This window comes from Amblyraja radiata, chromosome 15, assembly GCF_010909765.2.
Source record: "Amblyraja radiata isolate CabotCenter1 chromosome 15, sAmbRad1.1.pri, whole genome shotgun sequence".
Classification (NCBI taxonomy): Eukaryota; Metazoa; Chordata; class Chondrichthyes; order Rajiformes; family Rajidae; genus Amblyraja; species Amblyraja radiata.
The window spans coordinates 10,946,950-10,974,424 of record NC_045970.1 but is presented as its reverse complement, the minus strand read 5'-3'; the positions used below and the strand labels follow the sequence as shown (position 1 = coordinate 10,974,424).

At 44.0% G+C, this 27,475-nt stretch overlaps 1 protein-coding gene across 2 annotated transcripts in view; it reads left to right on the top strand.

Annotated features, from left to right (window-relative positions):
- Positions 1–27,475, top strand: part of adgra1 (adhesion G protein-coupled receptor A1) — a 659,066-nt gene that overhangs the window by 533,177 nt on the left and 98,414 nt on the right. The window lies entirely within an intron of this gene.

The window sequence follows — 27,475 nt, the reverse complement described above, 5'->3', positions numbered from 1 at the left end:
TAGTATCCCCTTCCAGTTGCAGCAGTTTGTGAATATTGGATTTTAAAGTGTTTGATCATTCTGAACAGGAAATTTCTGATCGGTGAATTGAAGCATTAAATCCTATTCACACATGCCAAAATAGAATGTGTTGCATTTATAAAGTCATTATTTCAGCAGAATTACATCTAGATAAATAGGTTAATCTTGTTTACATTTTGAAAGGTTTGCAACTGTGTAAATGTCAAGGTATTGGTATGTATTTGTAAAAGGCAGCTGTAATGACGACTGTGGAACAGAGGACAAGTGTGTGCAGAATACTAATCTGCTGTCAGATGGAGCACAGATGTTGGCCAATCATAGCATAGGTCTGTGACGGTCTGTAATGTAATGTGATTATTATCATTCACCAAGGCATAAATCATCCCTCTTTGAAAATATTTTGAGTTTGTTCTCAAGCTTTTGGACAGAATCCAAAGTGGGAATATGTGGTTGAATACGAGTAGTTTATCGACATAACCACTCTCCCTCCAGAATTAAGTTTCCAAGGTTATGTTGTTTGAAAATAAGTAAAAAACTTATTACTAAACGGTTAAAAATAACTGTTGACAGTCCATAAGCGATGAATGGAACAAAAAAATCAAGCAGAGTGCATTTTCCATGTAGACTAACACACCGGCTTGTTAATGAATAACCATGATAGCATGTAATGTTTTTTTGAAGGGTATTTCCAGTTGTATGCTGGTGAATGTGTCCAAAATTACAAAAGAATCTTGTGGCATTGAGAGTTCCCTGCATAAAGCCTTTGTATCATCGCCACCTCTTTACTAAATGTGGAAACTTGCAAAGCACATTAGTATTTGGAAAAATAAATTCTTTGTAACAACTATTTTAATTAAATATGCTAAATCTGAGCACATGTTAGCACCTTAATCTTTTACCGTACTTAGTAACTCAAGAGCATCCGAAATGTAATATAATAAGTATTTACACTGACAGCTGAAGCAAATCTTAGCTGCAGGTAGTTTCACGAAACTCTGTCACCTAATGTACACTTACCCTTTCAGCCAGAAACCCCAATAATAATCCCAATGCTAACAAGCATATATCTGGCACCATTATATTGCAGACAATAATATTAGTAATAGACATATTACGTGGAGGTATGTTGTAGTAGTATTGTAATTGGGAGCATGTAGAGTGATTAAAAACCAGTACTGAATCCCTTTCATCTTGAACAAGGTTTTATGTTAATTCTTCACCAAAACTAAATACATGTCGGGAACTTGAATATTTATACCTGACTTAACATGAAATGAAGCCTCTCTGTAAGTAGTACTGGGGCTGCTGCATTTTAAGGACATTTCTTGTGGCTTTGAACAAAATCAACTTTCACATTTGTGAAACAGAAATATTTAATTCCTCTTCATGCAAGTTATTACATTGCATCATATATAATACTTGTGTCTTCAGATTTGTCGATACCTGGACAAACCTGTATTATCTTTTATAATAGACACAAAATGCTGCAGTAACTCAGTGGGTGAAGCACCATCTCCAGAGAGAGGGAATGGGCGACATTTTGGGTCGAGAACCTTCTTCAGACTGATGTCAGGGGAGGGGGCGGGACAAGGATAGAATGTAGTCGGAGACAGTAAGATTAGTGGGTGAACTGGGAAGGGGATGGAGAGAGAAAGCAAGGGCTATCTGAAGTTAGAGAAGTCAATGTTCATACCTCTGGGGTGTAAACTACCCAAGCGAAATATGAGGTGCTGCTCCTCCAATTTGCGCTGGGCCTCACGCTGACAATGGAGGAGGACCAGGACAGAAAGGTCAGATTGGGAATGGGAGGGGTGGTTGAAGTGCTGAGCCACCAGGTGATCAGGTAGGTTAAGATGGACTGAGCAGCGGTGTTCAATGAAAAGATCGCCGAGCCTCGCTTGGTCTGGCCGATGTAGAGAAGTTGACACCTGGAACAGCAAATACAGTAGATGAGGTTGCAGGTGAAATTATCTTTTATAGTGTTTGACTAGCAAGTAGGATCACTGACAACTTGAAATAATAAGTGCTGTTATGTATCAGTCATTGCACTGTGTCCCATACAGCTCTGTTGTGGCACTTTTGTCTCTGAGTCAGATGATTATGGGCTCAAACCTCAACTCCCATATTTCAAAAATAAATCTTTTTATCCCAATGCTATTTTTGGGACCTTTTGCTGCTGTATACCATTCTTTAAACTTCTAAAGTGCTTCCTAGGTTGTGAAATTCTATAATCTGTACTGATGTTGTGAGAATTGTAGTATAAATACAAGCCTTATCATTCTTCAGGCTTCCCCTTAAATGTCTCATTCATTGATGGTGTATTGGTGGAGTTCTGTGGATAAACAGAGGTAGAGTTTGAAGCAGTTTAATAATTGTCAACTAAACAGCAGTGTATAGTAGAAAAATACATCAAATTCATCTTACATGGTCAACATAGTTGTTAAAAGCTTACTCGTATACACACTACCCTTCCTCCCATATACGTAAACAAGGAATAAGATCAGACAAACCATCAACCATTTACATGCATGAGATTTTACAATGATTAACTATTACATCAGTATACCATTGTAAATCAGGCCAAGTATGAATCTATTCTATCCCCTTCACCCCTCATCCACTGAATTCTTCAATACAATTGCTATTTTCAAAGTATCCACTCCAGACACAAGTAATTCTAATGGGGTCTCTTCTCTAACAGGCCTCATACACATCTGGGCTCACATCCTTTTCTTCATTTGTAATTGCCTTCATGACTCTGAATACATTGTATTAATAATATTCTGGATGTCATCTTCTTGGTATCAATGGTATGCCCTAACCTGTACACATAAAACTTCACAAAGATTCTAATAATTCATCAATAATATAACATACCTTGCATTGGGTAGATTTGTGGATAACAAGAATTTAGTGTCAGCATTCCCCACTTGTGCCTCAAAGTTTTCCACTTTCCTGTCTTTGGATTAACACCACTTTGCACCATGGCTCCCACTTCGACTCACTGCAGACAGTAAACACATTTGGAGTTGCAAAGTCATCGCCTTTAACTTTTCCTTTCTGAATTGTCTGATTTTAATAGGTTATTAACTATTGTGGCATCCTTCAAAAATCTTCAGAGCTTTTGAACTGATTTTCAATGAAGTCCACTCTCAAAACATTTCACTCATTCCTTGCTTGATTCAAAACAGTAAAGGCTGAAAACAGTTTTCAGATCAGGGATTATCTGCAGAAAAAGAAACAGTTAATGTTTCAGGTCCAGGACCCTTCATCAGACATAGTTCTCACAAAGGCCCCCCAGACCTGAAACACTGACATTTTCTCTCACCACAGATGCTGCCTGTCCTGCAAACTGTTGCCAGCATTTTTTCTATTTTTATTTCAGATTTCCAGCATCTGTAGATGTTTCGAACATTTCATCCACGTGACTCAGTCCATTCAATAATTTTGCATCCAACAAACGCATAGTAGACATTAGGATCTTCTCCACAAATTGCGCAGATTCATCTTCTCTACCTGTATTAGTTTTGCAGTTTTGCAAGGTCCAGTCTATCAGATATATAACCATATAACCACACAACAATGACAGCACGGAAACAGGCCATCTCGGCCCTACAAGTCCGTGCCGAACAACTTTTTTCCCTTAGTCCTACCTGCCTGCACTCATACCATAACCCTCCATTCCCTTCTCATCCATATGCCTATCCAATTTATTTTTAAATGATACCAACGAACCTGCCGCCACCACTTCCACTGGAAGCTCATTCCACACCGCTACCACTCTCTGAGTAAAGAAGTTCCCCCTCATGTTTCCCCTAAACTTCTGTCCCTTAATTCTGAAGTCATGTCCTCTTGTTAGAAATATATTACATAGTGCCTTGTGCTGAGCCTTATGCTTCTCATCTTGTTTGTGAATTCTTGTATTTACAAAAGCTGCAGTCCATAAACTTCTCTGATCTGACTCACTCATGCTGTTCTGATTGCACACTCTTCTTCTGAACTACCTGCCAGTTAAATATGACGTTGTTGAGGCCGCGTTTAGAGTATTGTGTTCTGTCTGGGCACCATATTATAGGAAAGATGTTGTCAAGCTGGAAAGGGTACGGAGAAGATTTACGAGGATGTTGCCAGGACTCGAGGGTCATAGCTATAGGGAGATGTTGAGTAGGCTGCAACTCTATTCCTTGAAGTGCAGGCAGATGAAGGGTGATCATATAGAGGTGTATAAAATCATGAGAGGAATAGATCAGGTAGAAGCACAGAGTCTTTTGCCCAGAGTAGGGGAATCGAGGATCTGAGGACATAGATTTAAGGGGAAGTGAAAAAGATTTAATAGGAATCTGAGGGGTAACTTTTTCACACAAAGGTGATAGACATATGGAACGAGCTGCCAGAGGAGGTAGTTGAGGCTGGGACTATTGCAACATTTTAGAAACAGTTAGATAGATCCATGGATAGGACTGGATTGGATGGATATGGGCCAAATGCAGGCAGGTGGAACTAATGTACCTGGGATATGTTGGCTGGTGTGGGCAAGTTGGGCCTAAAGCCCTGTTTCCATGCTGTATGACTCTATGACTCCAAGTGTATAGTCCCTGTATTCTGAAATTGCCAAGTTGTGGCCAAAGTCATGCCTTTGACTCTGGCTATTCATAATGAACTTTAACGTCTGAAACATCGCCAATTCCTTCTCTCCATAGATGCTGCCTCACCCGCTGAGTTACTCCATCATTTTGAGTCGGCCTACGATTTTACCAGCATCTGCAGTTTTTTCTTAAACATAATGAACATTCTCCCACTTATCCCATACTCATCCTCTGGATCACCTCAGCATGGCTAATTCTCTGGCCACTTTGCAATTTTGTTTTACAAATCTGTTCCTCAACTTCATGAATACCTCAATGTCACGACTACTACCACTGGTGTTTCCATAATCAACACCTTTAGCCTATTACTTTTTCTGCTATCATGAAGCCATACCCAGTTTCCTTATTGATCTGTGATAAAACAGACCAAAAGCCCAGGCATTGCTTGTCACTTAGTCTACACTGCAAATTCATAACTCACAAAGAACGTCTTCAATATGCTTTTTATGTCTCTGATGCAATACCCTTTGGTAATATTATCTGCTCTCATTGCAAACCATGTCAGGTCACATCACATTCCCGTTCACTGCCATGCTGCTTCACCACTGGCCTCAGGTCTGTGTTGCGTTACTTCCCTCTAGTTTTCTTAACACAAAACACATATATGCTTCAGGCAAATTGCTGACCTACCTTCGCTTTGCTATTAACAGCTTGGCTCTGTTTTCAGTTCAAGCTTCACATGCGATGTCAGATGCATTGTTGTCAAATTCCACTGCAGTTGTGCAGGTGCATCACTCACCACACTTTGGAGAGAGCTGACTTTATTCGCTAGACTGTCAGCCAGGCTATATTTTCTCTAACCGTCCCGTCAAATGCACGGTAGCAACTCAATTATTAATTTCAATGGTAACCTTTTCAGATTACAGCCTGCAGTTGTGTTCCTCCTGTATGTAATAGCTGGAGACACTTTGGCTTCTCTTAAGCTTTCCAGACCAGCATTTTACCTTGGGCAGGGCAGTGCATGCTGAATGTTGAGTAGATACTGAATCTCCTTGCTGCACATTGTAAAACATGCTGGACAACCCTTCTGGAGCCCAATGTCCTTTTGCTTGACCTCACAGAGAATGGTGTCCTGGCCAGTGACAGATCAGGGCTGTAGTATCAATTAGTTTATTTATAGTTATTTCTGAAGAAGGGTCTCGACCCGAAACGTCGCCCATTCTTTCTCTCCAGTGATGCTGCCTGTCTAACTGTGTTACTCCAGTATTTTGTGTCTATCCCACATCAAGAAGATGGCCTAAAACATATTGCCCTTTTTGTACTCTTTGGGGATCCAGCAGATACAGTTAAGCATTCCTGTTTTCTGAAACCAGAAATAAAAGCAGAGAATACTGGAAAACCTTGGCAGATCAGGTAGCATCTGTAACAGGGAAAAAGTTAACATTTCAAGTTGGAGACAGTTCATCAGAACTGGTCTCAGAAATGCCCTTCCCTGTGACAATTCTAATACCAGACATCTTGAAACTGGGTGATTTGTGACATTTACAGTAAGGATTCCCACCTTTTGAACCCACTTTTTCCACTGAACCCACTTGCAGTATCCCTGCGACTTGGCTATCAAGAGCTTCATGTTTCCATTGCCATCTCTGTGGTCTTGTTGTCTATCTCAGCCTTGGAACTGTGCCTTGCATGAAGTAGCCTCACCTTTTAAGTACCATCTTCCCACAGCTGCCTATTTTATACTCTCCCTCAAAAACGAAATCCACCAGATTAAATCATTTCACCTGAATGTTAGCATCTCTGTAAAATATTCCACAAACCTGATTTCAATGATAACTGGAAACGGCACCTTAATGCCCCTGTCCCACTTAGGAAACCTGAACGGAAACCTCTGGAGACTTTGCGCCCCACCCAAGGTTTCCGTGCGGTTCCCGGAGGTTTTTGTCAGTCTCCCTACCTGCTTCCACTACCTGCAACCTCCAGCAACCACCTGCAACCTCCGGGAACCGCACGGAAACCTTGGGTGGGGAGCAAAGTGTCCAGAGGTTTCCGTTCAGGTTTCCTAAGTGGGACAGGAGCATTATGCTGTTTTTAACCTATATAGTAACCAATAATTTCCTCCGGCCACTGGTTGCATGTGCACAACTTGAAATCTCAAAAGTATATAAATGTACCAGATAAAAAAGATTTCTTCAAGGATTTCAATGTTATCTTACATGTGACCTCAATTATGTTTGTGACGTTAGTTGACTCGTGAGTTTCATTCTTCAACTACCAGTGACAACAAGACTTCGCTTTTCTCCTGAATTGCTTCATTTCTCTCTTCGGAGATTTCCCCTGGGTCTCGAACAATATCACTTGTTCTCAGGAACATTTTCACTTGCAAGGTGAATAGTTGGGTCTGCTAATACCTCTCAAGGTCCCCAATGTATCCAACATGTCCACTGCCTATCATCATTGACACACCATTTAGAAAATCTCATTCACTGGTTCTCTCGCAGTACATCACTCTTCTATTATTTCCTAAAGCAGTAATATCCCATCCACATTGTAGATGTAACACCAGTGGATTTCTTTCTGTTACCTGCTACACTAAGATACACTTGCACTTAAATAAACTGACATATACTGCTACAAACTATTAACAAAACAAATTTGTACAGGTATGATTTTGAAAAACACAGTTTCATTAAACAAATGCAATGTTTGTAGATGAGACTAAAAATCATAATGTTCCTGCAACAATGTTACTATCTATATATAGTAATATTATACAGTATATATATAAATATGCAGGACAAGTTTTTTATTCCATAGAGGTTGGTGGGTACCTGAAACATGCCACCAGGGGTGGTGGTTGAGGCATATATATATATATATATATATATATATATATGTCACTGATATGCAATGAAAATCAAAGACGTTTGTGTTTAACCACAGTCTTGATTTAACCACAAAACAGATTCTTCATAATTCTTTTTAACAGCTTTTATGCTTTGCTAAATGATGTGGGGTTCATTGTAGTTGATGCCACCATGCATACAGATCTCTTGCTTTTTCACAATTAGGAAAATCTAGGTATCTTATAAATGAGGCACAGCTGTTCCCCACTCATCTGTTTAAGGTGGACATTTGAAACAAAATCAGGTGGAGTATGTGAAAAATACTCTTGGTGGAGTTACATTTTATTTTTAGTGTTTAGTGGGATTGGCTCACTGCGGCAATCACTTTAACTTTCCCTTATGAATATGTCCCAACCTATGTATACTAGTAAGATTAAACGAGAATTTACCAGTTTGAAGTTTGATCTTTATTTTATGAGGAGTTCAAGTTCAAGTTCAAGTGAGTTTATTGTCATGTGTCCCTGTATAGGACAATGAAATTCTTGCTTTGCTTCAGCACACAGAACATAGTAGGCATTTACTACAAAACAGATAGTGTGTCCATATACCATGATATAAATATATACACACATGAATAAATAAACTGATAAAGTGCAATAACAGAAAATGGGTTATTAATAATCAGAGTTTTGTCCGAGCCAGGTTTAATAGCCTGATGGCTGTGGGGAAGTAGTTATTCCTGAACCTGGTTGTTGCAGTCTTCAGGCTCCTGTACCTTCTACCTAAAGGTAGTAGGGAGATGAGTGTGTGGCCAGGATGGTGTGGGTCTTTGATGATACTGCCAGCCTTTTTGAGGCAGCGACTGCGATAAATCCCCTCGATGGAAGGAAGGTCAGAGCCGATGATGGACTGGGCAGTGTTTACTACTTTTTGTAGTCTTTTCCTCTCCAGGGCACTCAAATTGCCGAACCAAGCCACGATGCAACTGGTCAGCATGCTCTCTACTGTGCACCTGTAGAAGTTAGAGAGAGACTTCCTTGACAAACCGACTCTCCGTAATCTTCTCAGGAAGTAGAGGCGCTGATGAGCTTTCTTGATAATTGCATTAGTGTTCTCGGACCAGGAAAGATCTTCAGAGATGTGCACGCCCAGGAATTTGAAGCTCTTGACCCTTTCAACCATCGACCCGTTGATATAAATGGGGCTGTGGGTCCCCCTCCTACTCCTTCCAAAGTCCACAATCAGTTCCTTGGTTTTGCTGGTGTTGAGGGCCAGGTTATTGCGCTGGCACCATATGGACAGTTACCTGATCTCTCTTCTGTACTCTGACTTATCCCCATCAGTGATACGCCCCACAACAGTGGTGTCGTCAGCGAACTTGATAGAAACATAGAAATTAGGTGCAGGAGTAGGCCATTCGGCCCTTCGAGCCTGCACCGCCATTCAATATGATCATGGCTGATCATCCAACTCAGTATCCCGTACCTGCCTTCTCTCCATACCCTCTGATCCCCTTAGCCACAAGGGCCACATCTAACTCCCTCTTAAATATAGCCAATGAACTGGCCTCGACTACCCTCTGTGGCAGAGAGTTCCAGAGATTCACCACTCTCTGTGTGAAAAAAGTTCTTCTCATCTCGGTTTTAAAGGATTTCCCCCTTATCCTTAAGCTGTGACCCCTTGACCTGGACTTCCCCAACATCGGGAGCAATCTTCCTGCATCTAGCCTGTCCAACCCCTTAAGAATTTTGTAAGTTTCTATAAGATCCCCTCTCAATCTCCTAAATTCTAGAGAGTATAAACCAAGTCTATCCAGTCTTTCTTCATAAGACAGTCCTGACGTCCCAGAAATCAGTCTGGTGAACCTTCTCTGCACTCCCTCTATGGCAATAATGTCCTTCCTCAGATTTGGAGACCAAACTGTACGCAATACTCCAGGTGTGGTCTCACCAAGACCCTGTACAACTGCAGTAGAACCTCCCTGCTCCTATACTCAAATCCTTTTGCTATGAAAGCTAACATACCATTCGCTTTCTTCACTGCCTGCTGCACCTGCATGCCTACTTTCAATGACTGGTGTACCATGACACCCAGGTCTCGCTGCATCTCCCCTTTTCCTAGTCGGCCACCATTTAGATAATAGTCTGCTTTCCTGTTTTTGCCACCAAAATGGATAACCTCACATTTATCCACATTATACTGCATCTGCCAAACATTTGCCCACTCACCCAGCCTATCCAAGTCACCTTGCAGTCTCCTAGCATCCTCCTCACAGCTAACACTGCCCCCCAGCTTAGTGTCATCCGCAAACTTGGAGATATTGCCTTCAATTCCCTCATCCAGATCATTAATATATATTGTAAATAGCTGGGGTCCCAGCACTGAGCCTTGCGGTACCCCACTAGTCACTGCCTGCCATTGTGAAAAGGACCCGTTTACTCCTACTCTTTGCTTCCTGTTTGCCAGCCAGTTCTCTATCCACATCAATGCTGAACCCCCAATGCCGTGTGCTTTAAGTTTGTATACTAATCTCTTATGTGGGACCTTGTCGAAAGCCTTCTGGAAGTCCAGATACACCACATCCACTGGTTCTCCCCTATCCACGCTACTAGTTACATCCTCGAAAATTTTTATAAGATTTGTCAGACATGATTTACCTTTTGTAAATCCATGCTGACTTTGTCCAATGATTTCACCACTTTCCAAATGTGCTGCTATCCCATCTTTAATAACTGACTCTAGCAGTTTCCCCACTACCGATGTTAGACTAACTGGTCTGTAATTCCCCATTTTCTCTCTCCCTCCCTTCTTAAAAAGTGGGGTTACATTAGCTACCCACCAATCCTCAGGAACTACTCCAGAATCTAAAGAGTTTTGAAAGATTATTACTAATGCATCCACTATTTCTGGAGCTACTTCCTTAAGTACTCTGGGATGCAGCCTATCTGGCCCTGGGGATTTATCGGCCTTTAATCCATTCAATTTACCCAACACCACTTCCCGGCTAACCTGAATTTCACTCAATTCCTCCAACTCCTTTGACCTGCTATTTCCGGCAGATTATTTATGTCTTCCTTAGTGACGACGGAACCAAAGTAGTTATTCAATTGGTCCGCCATATCCTTGTTCCCCATGATCAACTCACCTGTTTCTGACTGCAAGGGACCTACATTTGTTTTAACTAATCTCTTTCTTTTCACATATCTATAAAAACTTTTGCAGTCAGTTTTTATGTTCCCTGCCAGTTTTCTTTCATAATCTATTTTTCCTTTCCTAATTAAGCCCTTTGTCCTCCTCTGCTGGTCTCTGAATTTCTCCCAGTTCTCTGGTGATGATGGAGTTCGCACTGTGACTGGCTACGCAGTCATGAGTATAGAGTGAGTACAGCAGGGGGCTGAGCACGCAGCCTTGAGGTGCTCCCATGCTGATTGTTATCGAGGCTGACACATTTCCACCAATACGAACAGACTGTGGTCTGTGAATGAGGAAGTCGAGGATCCAATTGCAGAGGGATGCACAGAGACCCAGTTCTGCGAGTTTGGTAACCAGCTTGGAGGGGATGATTGTGTTAAATGCCGAGCTGTAATCGATGAATAACAGCCTGACATATGAGTTTTTGTTGTCCAAGTGGTCCAGAGCGGAGTGGAGGGCCAGCGAGATCGCATCCACCGTTCATCTGTTGTGGCGGTAAGCGAACTGCAGTGGGTCCAGGTTTTTGTCGAGGTAGGAGTTGATTTGCTACATGATCAACCTCTCAAAGCACTTCATCACCACCGGCGTTAGTGCCACTGGTCGATAGTCATTGAGGCACGTTACCTTACTCTCCTTGGGCACCGGTATTATTGATGCCCTTTTAAAGCAGGTGGGGACCTCAGACCTCAGAAGTGAGAGGTTGAAAATGTCCGTAAAAGCTCCAGCCAGTTGGTCCGCACAGGTTTTTAGAACACGACCAGGTATACCATCAGGTCCAGGTGCTTTTCGGGGGTTCACCCCTCTGAAGGATCTCCTGACGTCGGCCTCTGTGACTGAGACTGAAATGCCATCACAGCGAATGGGGGATCGGGAAGGCACATCAGTATTCTTCCTATCAAAGCGTGCGTAAAACACATTGAGCTCGTCAGGGAGTGATGTTTCGCCGACATTCGATCTGCCTCCTGGTTTCGCCTTGTAGGAGGTGATTGCATTCAGGCCCCGCCACAGCTGCCAAATATCTGTCTCATCCTCCAGTTTGGAGCAGAAGTCCCTTTTGGCCTTTCTGATGGCCTTACCAAGGTCGTATCTGGACTTCATGTAGGCCACTGTATCATCGGAAGTGAATGCCCTGTGTCTGGACTTCAGAAGAGTGTGGATCTCAAAGTTCTTCCAAGGTTTCTGATTGGGAAACACTCGGAAGGTTTTTGTAGGGATGCAGTCCTCCACACATTTCTTTACGAAGTCTGTAACGACTGTGGCGTATTCGTTCATGTCCGTTGCCGAGTCCTTGAACATTGCCCAGTCTACAGATTCCAAACAGTCCTGGAGTTGTTCCTCTGCCCCCCCCCCCCCCCCCCCCCCCCGGCCAACTCTGTACTGTCCTCACTTCTGGGGGAGCGCTCTTCAATTGCTGCCTGTAGGCAGGAAGAAGCAGCACCGTGGTATGGTCAGATTTTTACCAAAGTGAGGGTGAGGGATAGAACGATAGGCATTCTTGATGGTGGTGTAGCAGTGGTCGAGGGTGTTAGGTCCTCTGGTGCAGCAGGAGACATGTTGGTGGAAGTTAGGCAGTGATTTCTTTAGGTTTGCTTTATTGAAGTCCCCAGCAATGGTGGTAAATGGTGATAAATGCCTAGTAAGACGTCTGGTGTTTGTTGACCACGGCGTGCAGCTCCTCCAGTGCCAGACGGACGTCTGCCTGGGGTAGGATAATGGAGGCGAATTCCCTTGGGAGGTAGAAGGAACGGCACTTCACAATGGAGGCTTCCCCTTTGTTTCCAGGTACTGTGCTTGCTGTACTGCTGTTTCTGCGGACCTGCGCTGGAATGGGGATTCCCTCACAGACGGCAGCTCCAGCTCCGTAACAAACGGGGGTTCCCTCAAAGTCGGCAGCTGCAGCTCCGTTGTTCCTGGAAGATCCAGCCCGTCGGCTCTGGGGGTCATCCCGGGGTCTCCAGGTACCGTACCTGGGTTCCTCAGTCGGGTCGGGTGATTTCCAGCCAGCGTGGGAAAATTTAAAGTCCGGGGCTCCCGCAGCTGCGGGAGATCGCAAAATTGCGAGAGCCTTTAGGTGCTCAAGCAGCTTGTACGAAACGACACCGATGTCTGCCGTTTTTCTGATCCAGGTAAGTTGTTGGGTTGAAGTTGAGCCTTTTATGTTCTGGAGCTCCGCAAAAGTCGCCGCAGGCAGGCGCCATCTTGCCAACGCTTAGCAATGAGGGATGAGGGATTACGTGAAGACCCCGCCAGCACGCATGCGCGACATACTTCAAAGCAGCGGTGTGGAATCACAGAAACAACACAATAATTGAAATAAACATAGTAAAGATAAGGAGAACTAAGATACCAGTTGACCTTTATAATTGAGGGTGGGAGCGGAGGGCACGTAATCCCTCATTGTAACTCCTCATAAAATAAAGATCAAACTTCAAACTGGTAAGTTCTCATTTAATCTTACTATTTTACTTCGGTGTCACGTGAGTGACTATGTGAAGATTTTAAAGCTCTGTGATTTCAAACCGTGTAACAGTCCATGCTTCACTCACTGCCGAAGTCATCCAAGAGAGGAAGTATGTTATCGTAATCAAACATGAATCTGTTTATAAAACAATAACAATATTTATTTCAAACAATAACAAAGAAAATAACGCTCCCTCGGGCTTAAATTATATATTTGCAGAGTCTAAAGTCCTCTCTGCAAATGAAACAGGTTTTACAATTGGCTTATTGTAGGACGTTTGGAAAGTTCTTTCCGTGGACCACCCCGCTGTTGCCAGGATGTGGTCTAATGGCACATCCATTCTGTTAGCCGCCGATGTAGATGCTGCCCTGGTGGAGTGAGATGTGTAAATATCAGTATCCACCCCAGCAGCTCCCAATACCTGTTTGAGCCATCTAGAGATGGTTTGACCCGACCATGTGGCTTTTTGTAGCTGACCCATAGTGCCTTTTCTCTCCCTCGGGGATCTTTGGTTGTGTTGATGTATTGTAGTAGGTGTGTCATGACACATAAATGAGGGTCAGGTGGGTACACCCGGAATTCCATAATGAATCCTGAAGTTCCTGGTCTGCTCTGTTTTACCAGCTCCTGAATAGTGAACGTTATTTGGTCAGATGTTATTACCATATTGTCCAGTCTGAGTAGGTAAAGGGACTGGACCCTTTGTGCTGAGACTAACACCATCAGCATAACCGTTTTCAGGGTAAGCTGTTCCAGAGTGAGGGATCTGGCTGGTGGCCATCCCCTTAGGGATGTCAGTACAACACTGACATCCCAGATATTGGTGTACCTAGGTCTAGGGGGGTTTGTATTAAAGATCCCTCTCATTAATTTGGCCACCAACAGACGAGACCCTATGGCCTGTTGTCCTGGTGCCTGCCCCAGATAGGCTGACAGTGCACTTCTAGCACAATTGATAGTGCCATAGCTCAGACCTTCATCGTGGTGAAGGCTGGACAGGAACTACAGTACGTTAGTTATGGTTGTTGTTCTGTATGTTGTCCCTGTTCTTGAGCAGTATGTTTCCCATTTTCTGATGCTGGAGTGATATTGTTTCTTGGTGGAAAGTCGGTGAGATGCTGTCATCATGTCCATGGTTCTATTTGACAATCCAGGTCCAGTAAAGGTATTTTTAGAGTCTGCAATCCAACAGGTTTATTCTGTCATGGCATGGGTGACTTTCACCTGAGACAGGCTGGATCAGTAGATCTGGTCCACTGGGAATGGTCATGGGTGGTTCAATGACCCTGCCAAGGACCACTGGGAACCATGGCTGTGTAGGCCAGTCGGGTACTACCAAAATACCTGAAGCAGAGTCCATCTGTATTTTACGTAGTACCCGGCTGATGAGGCAGAAGGGGGGAAAGGCATAGAAAAAGTAGTTCCCCCAGTTCAGCGGGAATGCGTCCATCGCCGCTGCCTCAGGGTCTGGTTCCCAAGCGACATATGTTGATACCTGGTGATTCAGTCGGGATGCAAAGAGATCGATATCTGGTGTTCCATATTGCTTTGTAATTTCAGCAAATGCTTTGGGGTTTAACATCCATTCGGTGTTATCATTGAATTTGCGTGACCTGCCACGGTATTTAGCTTATCTGGTAGGTAAGTTGCTGATAGCCAAATATGTCCGTCGACACACCATTGTCAGATTGTGTTGACCAGATTATCACATGATATCGATTTTATCCCACCCATGTGATTAATATAGACCACCACTGTGGTATTGTCAATTTGTAAGCGGACATGCAAATGGTGCATAGTTGAACAGTAAGCTTTTAACCCATAAAACTCACCCAACATTTCCAAATAGTTTATACCCAGTGTTTGTAGTAGTGATGATTCTTGAGTAGTCCACCTACCACCCGTACTAGATATAGTATTAGTTGCTCCCCAGCCTTGAGCACTAGCATCCGTTTGTATCGTAAATATTGGATTATTGATAATGATGGGACTGGAACTATGCCAAATGTTCTCTTTCCACCATTGTAATTCTGATATTGTTTTAGTTGGTAATTTCATGGTTCGGTCAAAATGACCTGCATGTTGTTTTAACGCTTGCACCTTTGCTCTTTGTAAGTTTTGGTACTGCAAAGGTCCAAGCTGGGTAGCTGGAAATGCTGCTACAAATTTCCCAATTACTCTTGCCACTTGACGAATTGTTGGTTGATTGGTAATCATTAATTTGGTGCAGGCTTGTGCCATTCTGCTGCTTTTTCTTTTGGCAACGTTACAGACATGTGGACTGAGTTAATTGTGAATCCCAGATAGTCCATTGTTGTGGATGGCGTCAACTTAGATTTATCTGGATGTATGCCAAACCCCGAAGTCTCAAATAAATGTTTAGTAGCTAATACTGCTGAATTAGCTAATTCCAGGGTTTTGCCTATTATCAAAATATCATCAAGATATGCCATGACAATATGTTTTTGTTTCCTTAGTATTGCCAGGGCTGGTTTTAATATCTTGGTAAACAGTCTTGGGGCTGATGTTAGGTCATTAGGCAACGATTTGTACTGCCATAGTTGCCTCATCCAGTTAAACTTTAGGTATCTACGATGATCCTTATGAATGGGTACTGAATAGTATGCATCTTTTAAGTCGATGCATTACCATAAAGTATCCTTTGGAAATCAATTGTTTGGCAGTTACAAATGTTTCCAATTTAAAGTGTATATACCTAACAAAAGTATTTAACGTGGTTAAGTCAATGATGATGCGACATCCACAATCTTGTTTGGTTTTAGTAAATATATTTGATACGAATTCCAAAGGTTCATGTTTAGATTTCTCTATGATTCCCTTTGTATATAACCTCAGCAGTTCTGCTTGTCCCTCGCATTTTACTTTTTGTGAGAGGGTAAATCCCCTTTGGGGTGCATGCTGAACTGGTGGCATACTTTCTTGAATTAATTCAATTTTATATCCTTGAATACTTTTTAGTATATAATTGTCAAATGTGATAGTCCTCCAAGCTTCCAAAAACAGGTGTAACCTCCAAAGGCCCCCCACCTTTTATGTACTGGTAGGAACCAGATCCACCTACCTCCATTGTTATTGGTAGAATGTTCACTTCTTGGGCTTCTGGTTCTTTGTCTGTCGGGGTGGTGCTGTGTAGGGGTGGCACATCTTCCATGGGGTTCGCTCTGGACCCTGTCCTAAAAAAGACTTCCGGGGATGAGATGCGGGCCCCATTCTTTCACCAGAACCATGAAGTAGACGCCTACTGGTGGGTGCGTAGGGGTACTGCCGTCTGGGTTGCGTGGTCTTGCTCGTTCCGGGGCCTGCCCTCATGAGTCCAAATGCCTTGGACTCTTCATCCAGATCTTTTACTTGTTTTGGTAGATCTTTGCCAAATAGCAGGATCTGTGGGTGTGAGGTCGGCGTTTTACAGTCCTGCGAATTTTGGGTTGAGGGCAGGTGTTATGGCCTCCTTCTGGAGGTTGTTGATCTCATACTGTGTGTTGCATAGCAGAGCCAGGGTGTCTTGTTGATTGTTTGTCATGTCAACCCCGTCCACGGAACGAGCATATGAAGTTATAGCCGACGTCAGGAGCTTCAGTATTTTTTGTAATTTAAGTTCTTGGGTTCGGATACCCTGCCCAATGTACCCCCAGGACACTGCCGTGTTCTTCAGCCAGTGACCCCTGTTCTTGACCAGCCCAGTCCTGGTCGCCAACGCTCCCCTCTGCTGAGGGTGATGCGATGGCCAGTGCTTGGTATTGCGATGGCCAGTGCTTGGTAATGCACTGGAGCGGGAGTGCTTGTGCTCCCTTGGCGAGCTTGCCCCATCTCCCGGAGCAAGTCTCGCTGGAGCATTTGCTCCATGAGCCTTTCCAGGCGGCCCAAACGGTCACCTCTGCCGCTCTCGGGCGGTGAGTCTTCCGTACCGGACTCGTCCGAGTAAACCGGCCGGTCCGACTTCTGTTTAGCCTTGCCTCCAGCCCGCTGCGGTTGTTCGAGCTGTGGTGCTAGCGGCGCTGGGCTTGGCTGTACTGAAATATTGTCGGTGACTGAGGACCGCAGCGTGTGCGGTCCATGTGCCGCCGGTCACCCCCCACTGCTGGGACCCTCCTGGTCCATCGCAGTCGGACGGGGTACGACCTTCTTTGGTTGTCTTCCCTTGTTCATTGTGCTGTAATGAGAAGCAGAACAAGGATTTCCAAAATACGACCTCAGAGTAGTTTACTTACCTGGAGGTCCCGTTTTAAAACTTGCTGTGGGAGAGCTCGTTCTCCTGCCCGTTGCTGTGCATTGCGTGAGACGCTATGTCGCCCATGCGTTCTGGCGGGGTCTTCACGTAGTCACTCACGTGACTCTGAAGTAAAATTCCTATACATACCCCAACCCCATTCCTATGTAGAATAAATGATGGACAAGTAGTAAGCATTTCCTCTCTCTGCATGTTTTTCTTTGCTATGTTTGTGATGGAGAAGGAAGAGAAACCACAACATATGGAGGCAACGAGAACAAGGCAACATGACATAAAATGCCAACCAAACCGGGTCTACTCTCAAAAGCAGGCTCACAGAAAGAACAACATATTTGATACATGTGAACTTTCTACATGAATCTCTGGAACTTTATCTGTGTGCAGAAATTCTCTGAACATGTGCCTTTAGAAGTGACCTCAATCGTTATCGAGTTTGGCAATGTGTCCCTGAAAACAATCAAAGGGGCAGTGTATTGTATTATCCAGGGCCGCCGTTCAACAGCTTACGATTATTCTCTGCAGCAGAGTAGCACTGTTTAACAATTTTAGAGTTCAGTTAACCAACTGAATTATTAGTGTGCCAATTATTAATTAGCACCTGTATAACATTTAATGTGCCAGTAGACTATCTTTTACTGTACGCAAAAAGGAAATGATTCACTGTGTAGGAAGGAACTGCAGATGCTGGTTTGAACCGAAGATAGACAAAGGAAGCTGGAGTAACTCAGTGGGTCAGACAGCATCTCTTTAGAAAAGGAATCGGTGATGTTTCGGGTCGAGGCCCTTCTTCAGACCTTTCTTCAGGATTGTTTACTTTTGCAGCCAAGACCAGATAGATACTCTGAGGTACGCTGAGAAGTTGAGGAGCAAGTTCTCAGCTAATGACTCATCTTCAGTGTGGAAGGGCTTGCAAGAAATCACCAGCTACAAGAGGAAACCCCCTGCTCCTTGGACAATCGTCAGCAGACCAACAATCTGAATGTGGTCAAAGGTCAAAGGTCAAAGGTTATTTATTAGTCACATACACCTAGGTGTAGTGAAATGCTTCTTGCCAGTGCAGCACATAAAGAAAGAATACAGACATAACATTAATAAGAGATTAAACATAAAGAACATCCCCCCACAATGGCTCCCACCATGAGGGAAGGCACAAAGTCCAGTCCCCAACCCCAGTTCACCCATAGTCGGGCCCATTGAGGCCTCCACAGTTGCCTCTACGGAGGCCCGATGTTCCTGGCCGTTCTCGCCGGGTGATGTTGCTCCGGCGTCGGGAGAATCCTCGCAGCGGCCTGGGAACCCTGGAACGGCCGCTTCCGTACTGGAGGCCACGGCTTCCGAAGCCAACAAGGCCGCGCCGGTTGGAGCTCCACAACTGACGATCTCATCTAGAGATCCCAGGCTCCCGGTGTACAGTTCGGCGCTGCTGGCCGCTCCTCAAACCCGTAGCTCCGCGATGTTTTCCTCAGCGGTCTTCAGCTCACCGGAGCTCCAGCGCGGCGACCCAGGCAAGGCATCGCCCGCTCCACGATAGCGCTCCAGCGCTGTGCCGCTGCCGAAGCCGTGGTTCTGGGCAGTGCCCGACAGGAAACGCTGCTCCAGGCCCGCTGGTAGGCCGCGAGGACGGGTCGAAGCTGCAGCCCGGAGAAAAGCTGCCTCTCCGACCAGGTAGGGACCCTGAAAGGTAGTTTCCCCCTTCCCCCCCACCCCCCACATAAAAAAGTCTAGAACTCCAGAAACAAAAACACTTTAACTAACTAAAAATAAAAAAAAGATGAAAAGACAGACAGCTGCTGGCTGGGCAGCCGCGTACAGGTCAGCGCCCCTGCAGGTTGGATAGCCAGAAACATAACGCCGGTACCCCCTCCCCAATCACCACCCACTTACAGCCTGACTCCAGTCTGCAAAGACTGGGAGTTCGTCCATGACCCACACCCTCCTTGCTGCCCAACATCAGTCTGGCCACTTCTCCATCACTAACAATAGAAATTGAGGAGGTGGAAAAGCTGGAAATTTCCAGGACCGGACAATGTTTCCCCCTCTACCCTCAAGCTCTGTGCCGAACAACTGGCACCGGTCTACAAAGACATTTTCAACGGTCCCTGCAAACCTTCACTGTCCCTGCCTGCTTCAAATTCTCCACTATTGTTCCTGTACCCAAAAAGCCAAGGATTACTGGTCTTAATGTCTACAGGCCTGTCGCACTGATCTCTGTAATCATGAAGACCCTTGAAAGACGTGCTGGCCCATCTGAAAAATATCACAAACCCCCTGCAGGACCCCCTGCAGTTTACATAACGGGCCAATAGATCAATGGATGACGCAGTCAACCTAGGCTTGCACTTCATCCTCCAGCACCTAGACCACCAGGGGATCTAAGCATGGATTTGGTTTGTGGATTTTAGCACTGCATTCAACACCATTGTGCCAGAGCTACTACATTCCAAACTCTCCCATTTGACTGTGCCTGAACACCTCTGTCAGTGGATGATGAACTTCCTGACAGACAGGAAGCAGCATGTGAGGCTGGGAAAGCACCTCAGACCCGCTGACCCTCAGCATAGGAGCACCACAAGGCTGCGTACTCTCCCCTCTCCTTTACTCTCTCTACACCAATGACTGTACCTCCACAGACTCCTCTGTCAAACTTCTCAAGTTTGCGGATGACACAACCCTGATTGGACTGATCCAGGATGGAGAGGAATTTGCGTACAGACAGGAAGTGACACAGCTGGCGTCCTGGTGCCATCGCAACAACCTGGAGCTCAATGCTCTTAAGACAGTGGAATTGATAGTAGACTTTTAGGAGAGCTCCCTCTCCCCTTCCCCCCACTCACCATCACAGTCCACATCTGTGGAGTTATTTAAGTTTCTTGGAACCACCATCTCCAGGGACCTTAAATAGGAGACTGCCATCGACTCCACTGTCAAAAAGGCCCAACAGAGGATATACTTCCTGCGGCAGCTGAGAAAACACAATCTTCCACAGGTAATGATGGTCCAGTTTTATACTGCCATCATAGAGTCTGTCCTCACCATCTCCATCATGGCCTGGTTTGGCTCAACCACCAAGCACAACATCCGGAAGCTGCAGCGCATCGTTCAATCAGCTGAGAAGGTTGTTGGCTGTAACCTTCTCCCCATCGACGAACTAGTAACTGCAAGGGCCAGGAAGTGAGCGGGCAATATCATCTCTGATCCCTCTCACCTTGGCCACAAACTCTTTGAAGCACTTCCCTCTGGAAGGCGACTCCGGACTGTCAAAGCCGCCACAGCCAGACATAAAAACAACTTTTTTTCCACGAGCAGTAGCTCTACTCAACAGCCAAAAGTCTGTAGCCTCCTTTTGCTCTGGTATCTTATTTCATTCTTCACATGTTTAAATTATAATGTTTTATTCTTAAGGGGCTGTCCCACTTGGGCGACCTAATTAGCGAGTTTAGGAGAGTTTGAAAAAATGTCTATGTGAAGATCTCCTTCAACTATGTAGAAGACCTTCTTCGACCTCGTTTGACTATGTTGAAGACTAGCTTCGACCAGCTATGACTAGCTACAACTAACTTCGGGAAAATTGGACATCGAATAGTGGAGAGTGAAGACGACCTCCTTCGATCTCCTTTGACCTCCCTTCGACCTCCCTTCGACTATGATGAAGACTATCTATGACCACCTTCGATTACCTTAGACTACCCTCGATTACCTACGACTAACATGCTGACCTACTACGACCTACTACGACTAAACCTACGAGTAAAAAAGGTATAGATTTTTTCCATGGCGACCTTTTTATACTCGGGGGCATTTTTCAGCATGTTGAAAAATACGCCGCGACCTAGCCGAGGCCTCGAGTACACGGGGACTACTCTCGAACATGAAGGAGAGTCCTACGACCTCGTGTCGACCATGCTGTGAGTATGAGTCGAGGGCAAACTCGCCAGAACTCGCGGATTAGGTCACCCAAGTGGGACAGCCCCTTTAATTGCTTACTGTACATTGTGTTGTTACTTCCTAGCAAAGCTCCAAGGCAAATTCCTTGTATGTATACAGACTTGGCTAATAAAATGTATTCAATTTAATTCAATTCAATGCTCAATATACAAGAAGCATCCATGAAGTAAGTATTACTCTTCACTATTCACCCTTGATGCCAACCATGCAAAGAGATGAATACATAGAACATAGAAAAGTATAATTCATAAAGTATGCCAAACACGATGCCAAGATAAACTAATCTGCCTGCACATGATCCATACCCCTCTATTACCTTCATATTCATGTTTATGTGCCTGTCTGAAAACCTCTTAAACACCACTATCGTATATGCCTCCACCACCACCCCTGGCAGCACATTCCAGATTTGTAATAAAAAACTTGTCCTGCAAATCTCCTTAAAACTTTCCCCTTTCACCTTAAAGCTATGCTCTCTAGACTTTGACATTTCCACCCTGGGGAAAGGTTTTGACACTCTACTCTATCCATGTCAAATAGGCATAGGTAGGGGTGTGACAAGAAGAACCCAGATGCAAGAGCCAAAGCAAAATATTTCAGATGTAGCAAATAGGAAATGCTCTAAAATGCTCTAAATACTCAGCACAGAGAAACCGATTTAATGCTGCAATTCAATTGCGTTTCATTGGAGAAGAAACTCCACCTGGCCTATAAAGGAACAGATTTGCCCTGCGGAGGACTATTAGAAGTTTTCACTGCTTTGCCAGGTCTGCCGAAGGTTATCAAAGATTATGATTTCATCTTCGCAGGAAGCCCAACTGTTTTAAGTGAACCACAATGATAAGTTGCCACTCAAGGAATCGCGGAGCATTCAAGAGACTGATCACCCAATAATTATTCCTCACATCTGCAAGGTTCAATACTATGGAAGTCATTAGCACTTCATCTGGGGAATGCCCTGCAACATTTTGAAGTTCTTCCATGCATTACTACACCTGATAATGGAGATCAGTAGAGAAAATCTTAGTTTATTTGGGACTCACAATATCCACTGTTTTCCAATAAAATTAATTTATCTTTTAAATTGAATTACGTGGAACATAAAAATGATTAATGTCAATTCAATTTCTTGGTAATTCTTTTATATTAGCCAATCGATTAAATACAAGTACTGACAGAAATTTCAAAGGATACCATTAACTATCATTTTGGTTCAATGTGAACAGAAATGTTGGTCCGGGTATTGGTGTATTGTTGTCACGTGTATCGAGATACAGTGGAAACCATACCTTACATGAGTACATCAGGTAGTGCAAAGGAGAAAATAAAAAGAACACAGAATATAGTGTTCTAGCTACAGAGTCTATGCAAATTTTAAAAATTGCAAGGGTCGCACCAAGTTAGTTTGGAATATTGGTAAATTCATTCCAAGCACATGAGAGATCCAACAAGAATTTTATAACAGCCGAATAGATACTGATCTTAGTCATAGAGTAATACAGCAGCTCTATATTACTCTACTAGACCAAGTGGGACGCGTTGGGTCCCAGCATCACACAGGAGGGCTGGTCATCCAACGTAATATTCCACCTCTCCACCAATTATAATATTGGTGGCCAGTTGGGGGGGGGGGGGGGACTTTCTGGAGCGCTAGTATGGGTGTTGTAGGCTGAAGAGACTGGTTTCCAGAGGGCTAGTATGCAAATTGTGCGCCAAATGGATTCTTGGGTTGGCGTCTCAGTCAATCAAGCCTGATGTGCTGGCAACTCACTCACTCACGGCTGGTGGGCTGGTAGTTGACTCACGGCTAATCCTTGAAATTCTATTTCAAGCAGGGTATAAGGCCACCAAATTCAAGTGCAGTTTCTTACCTCTTCTAGCAGGGTACAAGGCAACCAAATTCAAGTGCAGTTTCATACCATTTGAAGTAGGGTGCAAAGCCACTTAAGACAGCGAGTCGTGACCTCTCCCTCTTCCATCTTGCAGAGACTGAGCCACACCCACATTTCCGGGTTTTATAACCCCTCCCCCCCCCCACCGGAAATGTTGTGGCTTTCATCGAGTGATTGACAGGAGAGAGATTCTCAACATTTAAAAAAAAACTAATAACACTATTATTTTTCATTGATGGGAAGAATTATCTGCACCTGCTCAGCGGAGGGGGACTGAGTAAGATGGCGAAAAATCACAGCCGTAAGTGGTAGCGTTTTATATAAAATCAATATACAGTGCAAACAGGAAGTAACTGCATTTACAGTAGTGCCTTTTAACTTCAAGCCATAGCACCCAAGCCACCATTTGCAGTAAGTAGTGCATTTCAACTTCAAGCCAAAGCACCCAAGCCACCATTTGCAGTAAGTAGTGCCTTTCAACTTCATGCCACCATTTGCAGTGCCTTTCAACTTAATGTCAAAGCACCCTAGCTACCATTTGCAGTAAGTAGTGCCTTTCAACTTCAAGCCAAAGCAACCAAGCCACAATTCGCAGTAATAGTGCCTTTCAACTTTAAGCCAAAGCTCCCAAGCCTCCATTTGCAGTAAGTATTGCCTTTCAACTTCAAGCCAAAGCAACCAAGCCTCCATTTGCAGGAAGTAGTGCCTTTCAACTTCAAGTCAAAGCTCCCAAGCCATCATTTGCAGTAAGTAGTGCCTTTCAACTTCATGCCACCATTTGCAGTAAGTGGTCTTTCAACTTCAAGCCACACCCAAGCCATCATTTGCAGGAAGTAGAGCCTTTCAACTTCATGCCAAACTCCCAAGCCACCATTTGCAGTAAGTAGTGCCTTTCAACTTCATGCCACCATTTGCAGTGCCTTTCAACGTAATGCCAAAGCACCCAAGCTACAATTTGCAGTAAGTAGTGTCTTTCAACTTCAAGCCAAAGCAACCAAGCCGCCATTTGCAGTAAGTAGTGCCTTTCAACTTCAAGCCACACCCAAGCCACACCCAAGCCACCATTTGCAGTAAGTAGTGCCTTTCAACTTCAAGCCAAAGCAACCAAACCACCATTCACAGTAATAGTGCCTTTCAATTTCAAGCCAAAGCTTCAAGCCACCATTTGCAGTAAGTAGTGCCTTTCAACTTCAAGCCAATGCACCCAAGCCACCATTTGCAGTAAGTAATGCCTTTCAACTTCAAGCCAATGCACCCAAGCCACCATTTGCAGTAGGTAGTGGCTTTTAACTTCAAGCCATTGCATCCAAGCCACCATTTGCAGTTAGTGGCTTTCAACTTCAAACCACACCCAAGCCACCATTAGCAGTAAGTGGTGCCTTTCAACTTCAAGTCAAAGCTCCCAAGCCACCATTTGCAGTAAGTAGTGCCTTTCAACTTCATGCCACCATTTGCAGTGCCTTTCAACTTAATGTCAAAGCACCCTAGCTACCATTTGCAGTAAGTAGTGCCTTTCAACTTCAAGCCAAAGCAACCAAGCCACAATTCGCAGTAATAGTGCCTTTCAACTTTAAGCCAAAGCTCCCAAGCCTCCATTTGCAGTAAGTAGTGCCTTTCAACTTCAAGCCACACCCAAGCCATCATTTGCAGGTAGTAGTGCCTTTCAACTTCAAGTCAAAGCTCCCAAGCCACCATTTGCAGTAATAGTGCCTTTCAACTTCATGCCACCATTTGCAGTGCCTTTCAACTTAATGCCAAAGCACCCAAGCTACAATTTGCAGTAAGTAGTGTCTTTCAACTTCAAGCCAAAGCAACCAAGCCACCATTCACAGTAATAGTGCCTTTCAATTTCAAGCCAAAGCTCCCAAGCCACCATTTGCAGTAAGTAGTGCCTTTCAACTTCAAGCCAATGCACCCAAGCCACCATTTGCAGTAAGTAATGACTTTCAACTGCAAGCCAATGCACCCAAGCCACCATTTGCAGTAGGTAGTGGCTTTTAACTTCAAGCCATTGCATCCAAGCCACCATTTGCAGTTAGTGGCTTTCAACTTCAAACCACACCCATGCCACCATTTGCAGTAAGTAGTGCCTTTTAACTTCATGCCACACCCAAGCCACCATTTGCAGTAATTAGTGCCTTTCAACTTCAAGCCAAAGCAACCAAGCCACCATTTGCAGTAATTAGTGCCTTTCAACTTCAAGCCAAAGCAACCAAGCCACCATTTGCAGTAAGTGGTGTCTTTCAACTTCAAGCCACACCCAAGCCACGATTTGCAGTAAGTACTGCCTTTCAACTGCAAGCCAAAGCACCCAAGCCACCATTTGCAGTAAGTAGTGCCTTTCAACTTCATGCCACCATTTGCAGTAAGTAGTGCCTTTCATCTTCAAGCCAATGCACCCACGCCCCCCCCCATTTGCACTAAGTAGTGCCTTTCAACTTCAAGCCACACCCAAGCCATCATTTGCAGGTAGTAGTGCCTTTCAACTTCAAGTCAACGCTCCCAAGCCGCCATTTGCAGTAATAGTGCCTTTGAACTTCAAGCCAAAGCTCCCAAGCCACCATTTGCAGTAAGTAGTGCCTTTCAACTTCATGCCACCATTTGCAGTGCCTTTCAACTTAATGCCAAAGCACCCAAGCTACAATTTGCAGTAAGTAGTGCCTTTCAACTTCAAGCCACACCCAAGCCACACCCAAGCCACCATTTGCAGTAAGTAGTGCCTTTCAACTTCAAGCCAAAGCTCCCAAGCCACCATTTGCAGTAAGTAGTGCCTTTCAACTTAAAGCCAAAGCAACCAAGCCACCATTTGCAGTAAGTAGTGCCTTTCAACTTCAAGCCAAAGCAACCAATCCACCATTTGCAGTAAGTAGTGCCATTCAACTTCAAGCCAAAGCAGCCAATCCACCATTTGCAGTAAGTAGTGCCTTTCAACTTCATGCCACCATTTGCAGTAAGTAGTGTCTTTCAACTTCAAGCCACACCCAAGCCACCATTTGCAGTAAGTAGTGCCTTTCAACTTCAAGGCAAAGCAACCAAGCCACCATTTGCAGTAATAGTACCTTTCAACTTCAAGCCAAAGCTCCCAAGCCACCATTTGCAGTAATAGTGCCTTTCAACTTCATGCCACCATTTGCAGTAAGTAAAAAGAGAGGGGGAGGGGAGGGGGGCTTTCTGGAGCGCTAGTATGAACCATTTTAGAACCAATAGACATTTTTTACAAGCTTTAGAACCATTAGACATTTTTTTTGCAAGCTTTAGAACCATTAGACATTTTTTTTGCAAGCTTAGAACCAATAGACATATTTTGCAAGCTTTAGAACCAATAGACATATTTTTGCAAACTTTAGAACCAATAGACATATTTTTGCAAGCTTAGAAACAATAGACATTTTTTTGCAAGATTTAGAACCATTAGACGCTTTTTGCAAGCTTTAGAACCAATAGACATTTTTTTGCAAGCTTTAGAACCAATAGACATTTTTTGCAAGCTTTAGAACCAACAGAGACACTTTTTGCAAGCTTTAGAAGCAATAGACATTTTTTTGCAAGCTTTAGAACCAATAGACACATTCTGCAAGCATTTTAGAACCACTAAGGGCACTTACATTTGAGTAGACATGTGTTCAGAGTTATTCACAGCTCAGAGAAACGTGACCCTCTCCCTTCCTCCATCTTGAAGAGACTGAATGAGACGCACCATTTCCTATTTTTATAGTCCCTCCCCCTGCCACCAGCGGGGGCAGCAGAGAGAATGGGGAATTTTGTAAAAACATTAATATCTCTGTCATTTTTAATCGACGGGATAAATCCTCGGCACACATGTGGCGGAGGGGGGCTCTGAGCGAGGTGGCCAAAAATGACGGCCGTAAGTGGCGGCGTTCTCTTGGAAATCGCAGCACAGATTGCCAAAACCGGTCAAGAACAGAGCTTTAGTAATATATAGATAGATAGATGGGATAGATTTTGAAATGCATCTCAAGTAATCTGTTACTGTAATTATTCCCCTTACTCTTTTATGACCACTTTGAGTGACTATCGTCTGAAACCAGTTCTTTAACTTTCCAGGAGTGAAACCATTTTCACTTCAAATGTGATTTGTTTAGTGAAATTAATGGCAATAAGAGATCATAAACATTTCCAAATATTCTGGCACGATGTTTAGTATTAGATCGTTAAGTACACTAAAGTAAGCATAAAATAACTCATAGATTTAAATGGGAGTCTTTCTCTGTAAAATAGTAAACTATGAAATTCAGCAATTTAGATAATCTTTGGACTAGACA